An 8103-nucleotide genomic window follows, 5' to 3' on the forward strand; every position below is an offset into this window, starting at 1 on the left:
TTTTATTTATTTATTTTTTGGGATGAGTTGTGCTCTGTCACCCAGCTTGGAGTGTTAGTGGCGCCATCTTGACTCACTGCAATCTCCGCCTCCTGGGTTCAAGCAATTCTCCTGCCTCAGTCTCCTGAGTAGCTGGGACTATAGGGGCGTGCAATCACGCCCGGCCAATTTTCGTATTTTTAGTAGAGACAAGGTTTCACCATGTTGGTCAGGTTGGTCTCGAACTCCTGACCTTGTGATCCACCTGCCTTGGGCTCCCAAAGTGTTGGGATTACAGGCGTGAGCCACAGCGCTGAGCTATTTTTTTTATTTTTATTTTTTGAGACGGAGTCTCACTCTGTCGCCCAGGCTGGAGTGCAGTGGCGCAATCTCGCCTCGCTGCAAGCTCCGCCTCCCGGGTTCACGCCATTCTCCTGCCTCAGCCTCTCCGAGTAGCTGGGACTACAGGCGCCCACCACCACGCCCGGCTAATTTTTTGTATTTTTAGTAGAGACGGGGTTTCACCATGGTCTCGATCTCCTGACCTCGTGATCCGCCTGCCTTGGCCTCCCAAAGTGCTGGGATTACAAGCGTGAGCCACTGTGCCCGGCCCCCGGCTATTTTTTTATTTTGAGATGGAGTTTCGCTTTTGTTGCCCAGGCTGGAGTGCAATGGCGTGATCTCGGCTCACCACAGCCTCTGCCTCCCAGCTTCAAGCGATTCTCCTGCCTCAGCTTCCTGAGTAGCTGGGATTACAGGCATGTGCCCCCACACCTGGCTAATTTTGTATTTTTAGTAGAGACGGGGTTTCTGCATGTTGGTCAGGCTGGTCTCGAACTCCCGACCTCAGGTGATCCGACCACCTAGGCCTCCCAAAGTGCCGGGATTACAGGCATGAGCCACTGCACCCAGCCTTTATTTTTAATTTATTATTTTTTTTCAGACAGGTGTTGCTCCATTGTCCAGGCTGGAGTGCAGTGGCGTGATCACAGCTCCCTGCAGACTTCACCTCTAGAACTCAAATGATCCTCCCACCTCAGCCTCTGGAGTAGCTGGGACTCTGCCATTGCATCTGGCCCAAAAATGATTTTTAGTAGTTAACTCCTTTTTCTTTCTTTTTTTTCTTTTTGTTTTTTTGAGACAGGGCTCGCTCCCTCACCCAGGTTGTAGTCCAATGGTGTGATCTCCATCCACTGCAGCCTCGACCTTGTGGGCTCAAGTGATCCTCCCACCTCAGCCTCCCGAGTAGCTGAGACTACAGGTGCACGCCACCACCCCCAGCTAATTTTTTTTTTTTTTGTAGAGAAGGTTTCACCATGTTGCCCAGACTGGTCTTCAACTCCTAGGTTCAAGCGATCCTCCTGCCTTGGCCTCTCAAAGTGGTAGGATTACAGGATTGAGCCACTGTGCCCAGCTGCTAAACCCCTTTTCACAGGAAATTTTACTCAGAAGCTCAACAACAACAAAATCACTTCCTGAACTGAGAATGTCCAGTTGAAGTGAGTGGGGTGGGAGCCCTACCCATGTGGCCTCCCCTCCTAGGTCCCCAGTTCCCTAAGACTCTCCCAGTTCCCTAAGCCTCTGGCACAGCTATGTATTTATGTATTTATTTATTTATGAGACAGAGTCTCGCTGTGTTTCCCAGACTGGAGTACAGTGGCACGATTTCGGCTCACTGCATCCTCCACCTCCCAGGTTCAAGCGATTCTCCTGCCTCAGCCTCTGAAGCAGCTGGGATTATAAGTGTGCACCACCACGCTCAGCTAATTTTTGTATTTTTAGTACTTTTTGTATTTAGTATTTTTTTATTTAGTAATTTAGTATTTGTTGTAGTTTTAGTGGTTTCGCCATGTTGGCCAGGTTGGTCTCAAACTCCTGACCTCAGGTGATCTGCCCACCTCGGCCTCCCAAAGTGCTGGGATTACAGGCGTGAGCCACTGTGACTGGCCAGGGCTACATTCTGGAAAGCACGTTCCTGCCCCGTGCCTTACTCCTGGGTGGCAGGACCCAGTCTCTGGGTGTCAGACAGAGAGAGTGACGGGAAGGCTACAGTGACTCAGCCTGGGAGCCACCAACAGCCATCACTCCTGGGCCTGGGGTCGGGCAGGGCTGCTCTGTCACCCTCGGGAGTCTTTGGCTCCGGGGACTCAGGACATAGCAGCACCTTCCCCAAGCCCTCCCCATCCCACAGGGCACGCGTGGGAAGCAGCAGGTCCCACCTTTCCCGAGGATACTGCCTGGCAATGCCTGGGTAGCTGGCATCCAGGTCAAACCCAGGGGAGCAGGAAGGCCCAGAGCCTCAGCGCCGCTGCCAGGCCCCTCAGGCTCCTCCTTCACCAACAAAGCAAATGAAGGCAACAAACTCAGAGTGCACCTCTCCACCCTTCACTCTGCGCCATGAGCGGCCACGCCACGCCCGGCCCTGCCCTGTCCCACCTCTTCCTCCCCACCGCTCTGTGACTCAGAGTTAAGAGATGAGACACTCTGAAATCACTCTAGGGTGAGGGGCTGAGGTGAGGGGCTGGCATTTGTGTTGCCAACCTGATGGACCCAGGAGGCACCCACAAACTACACCCTTGGTGGCTGAGGGTGCATCCTTCTGTTCAGCAAGTCATCACGAAGCATGTCACAGTGGAGTGGTGCTTTCTCCATTGGTGGCAGGCGGAACACAAGCTTCTCGAAGTTTTCCACCATTGTTTCCCTAATTGTGCAGGCCAATTGACCAGGATAATGAAGTCCTGCTGCTATTACAGAAGAAACTTGCTTCATCAAAAATCCACGTGAGGCTGGGAGCGGTGGCTCACGCCTGTAATCCCAGCAATTTGGGAGGCCAAAGGAGGCAGATCACTTTAGGTCAGGAGTTCAAGACAAGCCTGGCCAACATGGTGAAACCCCGTCTCTACTAAAAATACAAAATTAGCTGGGTCTGGTGGCGCAGGCCTGTAATCCCAGCTACTTGGGAGGCTGAGGCAGGAGAATCGCTTGAACTTGGGAGGCGGAGGTTGTAGTGAGCCGAGATCGCGCCATTGCCCTCCAGCCTGAGCAACAAGAGCGAAACTCCGTCTCAAAAAAAAAAAAGAGCAAAACTGTCTCAAAAGAGCAAAACAAAAAACAAAAAAACCCAAACCAAAAAACTCCATGCGAGTGTTAGGCTCTACCCCTGCACTATGGGAATGCTTGTGTGATGCAAAAGTTAGGTTGTATGCATTTGCTCAATTTTGCACCTCCCACTCCAAATGGCCACGGAAGGCTGGTGCTCCGGAAGCTGTTCTGTGTCTGTCCGGTGGCCTCTCCTCAACCTAGCCTGCACTCGCCAGGCTCTCATTCTTCTAGGTGAGAAGCAGTTTTAGAGAGAATATGGATTTTGCCATTGGAATTGCTGGCTTCCGGTTGTGGCTGTGTGACCTTGGGCATGTCACTCGACCTCTCTAAGCCTCCATTTCCTCTCTGCTTTTAGTCCCCACTGAGGCCAAAGTGTGTATGGAAGTGGGGGTGGGGCTGGGGGTTGGGATGGCACTTTCTTCCTTGGCAGACAGGGCCCTCCAGAGCCTTAAAGAGGGGCCGGTCACGTTGGCTCATGCCTGTAATCCCAGCACTTTGGGAAGCCAAGGCGGGCAGATCACCTGAGGTCAGGAGTTCGAGACCAGCCTGACCAACATGGTGAATCCCAGTTTCTACCAAAAATACTAAGATTAGCTGGGCATGGTGGCGCATGCCTGTAGTCCCAGCTACTCAAGAGGCTGAGGCAGAGGCAGGAGAATCGCTTGAACCCGGGAGGCAGAGGTTGCAGTGAGCTGAGATGGCGCTACTACACTCCAGGCTGGGTGACAGAGTGAGACATGGTCTCAAAAAAAAAAAAAAGAACCTTAAAGAGGACTGCTATGAGTTCTCCTTGCAGATGAAGAAAGTACCCCAATTTGACCCCTCACTCTGGCTCTGGCTGGGTAGGGCCATCCTGGCTTGGTACTTTTGCCCTAGCTCAGGCCACGGTGAGCCCCCCGGTGAGCAAATACTCCTGGTCATGCCATGCAGAGGCTGGGCCGGGCGTTCTGTGGATCCTCATGCAGGATGGGTTCTGGGGTGCACAGAGGAACTTTTTTCAAACATGGTGGTAAAATGCACATCACATAACATTTACCGTTTGAACCATGTTTAAGTGTACAGTTCATGTCCTTGCTATGGTCAGGGGGAAGAAGGAGGAAGAGAGGAATGGAAAGAAAGAAAAGAGAAAGAAAGAAGGGAGGGAGGGAACGAACAAATGAATGAAAGAGAAAGAAAAAGAAAGAGAAAGAAAAAGAAAGAAAAGAGAAAGGAAGGAGAAAGAGAAAAAGGAGGGAAAGAAAGAGAAAGAGAAAAAGAAGGAAGGAAGGAAAAGAAAGAAGGAAGGAAAGAAGAAAGAAGGAGGGAGGGAGGGAGGGAGGAAGGAAGGAAGGAAAAAAAAAGTGTATAGTTCAATCTCTCCAAGCCGAAACTCCATACCCATTAAACAATACCTCCCCATTCCCGGCTCCTCCCAGCCCCTGGCAACCACCATTCTACTTCCTGTCTCTCTGAATTTGACTACTCTGGACACAAAATACAAGTGGAATCCTACAGTATTTGTCTTTTTGTGACTAGCTTATTGCACTCCGCATAATGTCAGGGTTCACTTTTCATCCATGTTGCAGCATATGCAGAATTTCCTTCTTTCTGCGGTTAAAGAGCTCTCCACTATCCGTAGACTATTTGCTCACCCCTTCACCCGTCCGTGGACCCGTGGGCTGCTCCCACCTTTTGGCTGTTGCGAATGCTGCTACTGTGAAAGTGGGTGTGCAAATGGAGGAACATTATTTTGATGGTGTTGAATTTGGTTTAACCCATATTAGAGCAAACATAAGGAGCACAGCAAACATCACAGATATGAGATGAATGCTTAGGGTGCGGCTGCAGTGACGAAGTGATTTCAGGTCAATCACGAAAGGGTGACAGCGGACAGGGTGAGAGTCGCCAGGAGCCAGCGGGAATGAATTCGGTTTGAGAAAGTCTAAGCTGGGTCAAGCCAAGGAAGAGCCCAGGCCTCTCGCCCCGCGTCTCCCTCTCCGGGATCCCCTCCTGTCTCCGGGCTGGCCTTTCTGTCTGCGGCTAGCACACCTCCTGGGGCAGCTTTGGCCCCGGGTCCCAGGAAAGCATCTGATTGGCTGCGTTCTCACTAGGCCAGCCCTGATAGATCACTGGCCAGCCTATGGATAGGCTCCCCTCAATCAGATGCCCATGCCTGGTCCAATCAGCGGTGGGCAGCCCGGAGGGTCGGGGAAGGAGCTGTGGCTGGCGGGGCTCCCAACTCCTGCAGGGACTCCTGGCGGGTCCAAGGTGAAGCCCGGCCAGTCGCAGGCTTCACAGCGGCCCCTGGTGGTCTGGGGCGGAGACGGGGAGGAGCCCAGGCAGCCGCAGGGCGAGGTTCAGGGCAGGCGCGGAGGCTCAGATCCGTAATCTCAGCATTTTGGAAGCCAAGGGGGGAGGATCGCTTGAGATTGGGAGTTTGAGACTAGCCTGGGCAACATAGTGAGACCCCTATCTGTATTAAAAATTAAATTTAAAAAAAGGGGGGTCAAGGTCTGAGGATGGCTGACTCCACTCTGGACTCCATACCTCAGGGTAACCAAGGGAAGGGTGTTGGGGAGCGGTCCTGCCTGGGGCTGACCCCCCAGAACCTGCCCAGCTCCCCTTTTATCTGGGGCTGGGGAAGTTGGTTAGTGCGGGGTTAGAACCCCCCAAAGCTGCTCTTCTTTCCCGGGCAGCCTCTGCCCTCTCCCAGCCCCCCTTTCATCACTCAGGGAGCCCTGAAAGTGAGGACCTCAGGTACTGTGGGTTTCCTAACCTCGCCTCAATCCTGGGTATCCTGTTTGGACCCTGGGGCCCTCTGCGCGGCTCTCAGCGAATCTCTCAGCACAGGGGTGCGTGGGTACCCCGCCCTTTGGTCCCCAGGCTCAAGTCAGTGGCACCGTGTCCCCGCCAGGCCAGAGAGAGGAGTCTGCTCCCAGCGGTTCGTGGGCGGCTGGGGCTGGCGCACACCCTCTCTGCCTTTCCCTCCGGAAGCGCTGCCATGGGCCAGGCCCCACCCGAACGGGGAGCGTCCCTAATTGCCCTGCACTAATTGCAGCTTCACCTGCGCAGCTGGGCTGGCCTCCCCTGAGCCTGGAGCTTGTTATTGGAAATAAGCCGATTTCCCCAGTTTGGGAGAATTCAGACTTGAGGGTTGAACTACTTGTGATTTGGGGCATTTATCATTGAAAATAGGCCTCGTTCCCTCACGGAGACTTTTCTGTAAACAACTCGGCGCCACACATCCAGGCTCGCGTATCAGTGTGGGGTTTCCAACCTCGGAAACACGAGGCGGCACCCCAGGGCCCTGGGACCACACACAGGCCCCAAGGGTTTGGGGGCTGAAACCGGGAAGGTTCAGGGCTGCCTCCAGCATTGACCGGGTCTCAGCTGAGCCACAGCCCATCTGAAGGCTTAGCGCAAGCTCTGGCTCTTTTTTTCTCTCTCCCTCCCTCCCTCCCTTCCTTCCTTCCTTCCTCCCTCCCTTCTTTTTTCTTTCTCCTTTCCTTCCTTCCTTCCAGCCACAGCCCATCTGAAGGCTTAGCCCAAGCTCTGGCTCTTTTTTTTTTTTTTTCCTTCCTTCCTTCCTTCCTTCTCCCTTCCCCTCCCTTTTCCTTTCTTTTTGACAGTTTCACTCTTTCACCCAGGCTGGAGTGAAGTGACTCACTGCAACCTCTGCGAACCCTTTCTTTCTTTTCTTTTCTTTCTTTTTTTTTTTTTTTTTTTTTGAGACGTAGTCTTGCTCTGTCGCCCAGGCTGGAGTGCAGTGGCGCGATCTCAGCTCACTGCAAGCTCCGCCTCCCGGGTTCACGCCATTCTCCTGCCTCAGCCTCTCCGAGTAGCTGGGACTACAGGCGCCCGCCACCACGCCCAGCTAATTTTTTTTTTTTTGTATTTTTTAGTAGAGACGGGGTTTCACCGTGGTCTCGATCTCCTGACCTCGTGATCCGCCCGCCTTGGCCTCCCAAAGTGCTGGGATTACAAGCGTGAGCCACCGCGCCCAGCCCAGAGTGTCACTCTTTCACCAAGGCTGGAGGGAATGGCTCACTGCCTCCTGGGCTCAGGCAATTCTGCCTCAGCCTCTCGAGTAGTTGGGATTACAGGCACCCACCACCACACCCAGCTAATTTTTTTGTATTTTTTAATAGAGATGGGGTTTCACCACGTTGGCCAGGCTGGTCTCGAACTCCTGACCTCAAGTGATCCACCAGCCTCGGCCTCCCAAAGTGCTAGGATTACAGGCGTGAGTCACAACGCCTGGCCCTTTTTTTCTGTTTTTGAGATACAGTCTCCCTCTGTCACCCAGGCTGGAGTGCAGTGATCACAGCTCACTGCAGCCTCAAACTCCTGGGCTCAAGCAATCCTCCCACCTCAGCCTTCCGAGTAGCTGGGGCCACAGGCACATGCCACTATGCCTGGCTAATTTTTAAAATTTTTGTAGAGAAGAGGTTTTGCCATGTTTCTCAGGCTGGCCTGGAACTCTTGGGCTCAAGTGATCCTCCTGTCTTAACCTCCCAAAGTGCTGGGATTACAGGTGTGAGCCACCCACACCTGGCCACAAGTGATTTTTGATGGTTGTGGTTCAATGTTAAGAGTAGGTGGCCACCATGTAGTCTAGGCAGGGAGTCTTGACTCACAACCATGGCAGCAATCGTGCGAGAGAAGAAATACGGTGTCTCTGTATTAGAAGGCAGTGTCTCTGATACCAGCAGGAGAAAAGTACTGGCAGGGGGCAACTGCTAGGATCTAGCTTCTTTCTTTTATAGGTCACCAGGGAAAAAGTCTATAAAGGAGGCCACTACCACCAAAAAATGTCCCCCAGGAAGCTAAATAAGTGCTTTCAGCTTTGTTGATTGGGGCCGTTTGCTTTAGAACCCTGCTCCTCACAGGGTGATCTGCAGAGCACAGCATCAGCAGCACCTGGGAGCCTATTAGAAATTCAGGCTCTCTGCTGGGCGCGGTGGCTCACACCTATAATCCCAGCACTCTGGGAGGCAGAGGATCACCTGAGGTCAGGAGTTCAAGATCAGCCTGGCCAACATG

The sequence above is a fragment of the Hylobates moloch genome, unplaced genomic scaffold, assembly GCF_009828535.3.
Source record: "Hylobates moloch isolate HMO894 unplaced genomic scaffold, HMol_V3 SCAFFOLD_16, whole genome shotgun sequence".
Taxonomy (NCBI): domain Eukaryota; kingdom Metazoa; phylum Chordata; class Mammalia; order Primates; family Hylobatidae; genus Hylobates; species Hylobates moloch.